Source organism: Capsicum annuum, chromosome 10, assembly GCF_002878395.1.
Source record: "Capsicum annuum cultivar UCD-10X-F1 chromosome 10, UCD10Xv1.1, whole genome shotgun sequence".
NCBI classification, from domain to species: Eukaryota; Viridiplantae; Streptophyta; class Magnoliopsida; order Solanales; family Solanaceae; genus Capsicum; species Capsicum annuum.
In genome coordinates, this window is record NC_061120.1 from 6,254,779 (window position 1) to 6,257,847 (window position 3,069).

Sequence of the window (3,069 nt, forward strand, 5' to 3'; positions counted from 1 at the left end):
ATAATGTACTAGTCCATCAAATTGGGAAATCAATTCAAATACTCATTTTATTTAACTACTACCTACAATCACAATCCCTCCATGAAATCATTGCTACTACAACTCAAAATCCACTACATACCTTCTCACATGAAATACCAATTTACAACCGTTACAGAAAAAAAGGTCAAGGGAGTAAAGCCACATAATAGACATGGTCAACCTTAATCTTATATTATAATCCACAACAATCTTATCCCCATATTCTACTTTCTCACATAATGCTTACTTACCCAAGCATACATTTAGACTACCTTCAAATTTCATAAATAACAATGAGTCTATAATCATAATTTATTGGATAATCTAACCGTCTTTATTCACAGCCTATAGGGTATTTCTGTAACCACCATAACTATCCACTCTGGACTTTTTCCCTATTTTGAATAGATAATAATCACAGCCAAACACTTCCTCTATCGCATCCTCGCAATCTACAAATATTACTACCACACTAGTCTATCAATATAAAATGACAAATCATCCCTCATTCGACAGTTATACAACTAAAAATATGCATTGACACAAAAATCACCCTCACTTTAACTGCTAACCTTGTGACTTCATGTCACCAACTTCTACACCTTCTCACTACCAATAGATCATGACACTTTAACATACACTACTACTCGGGTGAAAATACAGTTCCAACATTCTGCTACACATCATTCCCCCTTAAGCGTGACATTTGCAACATAAATTTTGAAAAGAACTGAATACACTTAATACCGCAGGCTAAAAAGCACGATTTCATTAGAATCAAAGTTCACTATAGAATCAATACACCTTGAAGCACTAACAGACTCTTCTCAAGTCCTTGTACAATTTTAAAATCTTATATGACTCAATCTGAAAGTACCATATCATTTAGACTCTAAACTTCTGCACTTAAATCACCTTAACAATAAGACATATATGAGCACATCAAAGTAAGAAAAAGAATTGGGATAATTTTATTTTCGTATGGGTGACTCTATAGCATGAATTAGAGTATGGAAGAGGAATATTCTGACTTCACAGCACAAACTAGATCATGAAGAAAGAGAAATATTTCTAAACGCCTTGTATCCTCCTTCTTATAACTATGGCGTGCTACATACCTATAAATAAGACTCTACCCAACACGATTTCACAGACACCCTAGGACCATGAACCGTGCTCTGATACCAAGTTTTCATGACCCAAACTGAGGCCCTAGCCGTGACGAGCATTCTGAACCATGAAGGCTTAGACGCCCTTTTCTATCTGGTAGTCATGTACAATATTCATACAATAAAGTAAGATGCAGAAATATAACTTAATACGGAATCATGATCATACTCTGAACTCAATTTAATGAAAAGGAATTTAAAATACAAAAACACTAGACAATATCTAAACTAGTATGCAAAATCTCTATTACATGCTAAAATGACAACTGTCTTATAACACCCCATAAAATCCATGTGGGTGTTAGTTTCTAGTAGTATGCTCAAAGAGTTGAAAAGACTGGAAATTTTTCTAAGTGTCAAAGAGACTTAGTCTTATTTTTAACTCTCAATCTTCAGAGATTTTATTTTCGACCTTCCCGACATCCATTTTTTGATTTTCAAGTTGAGTTACAATCGAGAAAGCTCATAGTACATCTAGGGAGAATTTTGGAATTTTTCGAATAGTATAAGCAGGTGTTTGGGTATCCAAACTAGTAGCAAAAGGCTATAAGCCTGCGTAGCCTTGCTTAGAATACTGTTCTAAGCAGGGCGCCGCCCAGGATAGACCGAGGGTCTAAGAAGGGCACCGCCCAGGCTAGACCGGGGTCCAAGTAGGGTGCCTCCTTGGGTATAGCCTTGGGCAAAAATCTGCGCATCCAGCTTCATCTTTTAGGGGCAAATTGGGTATTTCCCATTATCCAATCATCTTAAACACGATATTTAATCCTAAATACACCAAAATACACCCACCTTCATCAAATTACTCCAAGAACATTCACAAGGGTTTCAAACTAAAAACCCATATAACTCAAGATTTAATCGTGGGTTTTAGAAAATAATTAGAGATTTGGAATCCCCAATCCGTAAGCTTCAAGAATCATCCATTATTTTCCAAAATAAAGGTACGTGGGGTTTATCCTAAAAACTACATGGGCTTGTAAATACTAGAACATGATTTAAAGGTTTTCAACTATGAATTTTAGAAAGGGGTTTTGAAATACATGACTTTATTATGCATTATGAATGTTTAATTGTGTTGTTGATTTGGCCTTTAGCCCTTTCCCCTTAAATTGATTTACATGTATATGTATATATATGGAATATGAGATTTAAGATTGTTTGAGAGCATAAACTATGAACTCCCTCTCTCGTATTGAGTTAAGGTTATGGTTTTGTTGGAAAAGGAGATGACATGCATGTTTCATGATTGAAAATAGTTTTATAAATGTCATAATGTTTGAACATGATTCGGAATTGTTGAGAGGGTGGTTCTTAATATAAACATGTTTGTGTTAAATAAAAAGAATTGCATAAGATTAAGAGATTTGATATGACCACCTTGCATCACTGAAAATTTGACAAAGAGAATTACATACATGTGTTTACATGAGTTTTAGAGAAAGAGTTCTTTGAAATGATTTATTGATATGGTGGTCCCGTATTTATGCTTTGAAAACAAAGATTGTAATATGCTAATAATGGATCAGAGATATGAATTGCAAGTCAATGATATGACGATACCATAAGTATGAATGCCATAACAGAGTATGTTTTCAGAAGATATTTTCAGAGAATGCATGTTTTAAAGAGTTAAAACTGGGCTTAAAGAGGGTTACGTGGTTACCCAAAGAAGGCTTGAGTTCAAGTAAATCTTAGCCTTAAACCATGATTTGTCGATCTGGGTATATTATTTATACGCAGGCGACGGCCGTGTGGCGTAGAAGATACAGAGACTCCGACCCTTGCAGCATACTTGGGTTGGGGGCTTGGCCACCGAGTTAATGGTAGATTCCATATATCCCATGGAGTTACAGATTGTAGGGTATACCACCTAGCACAG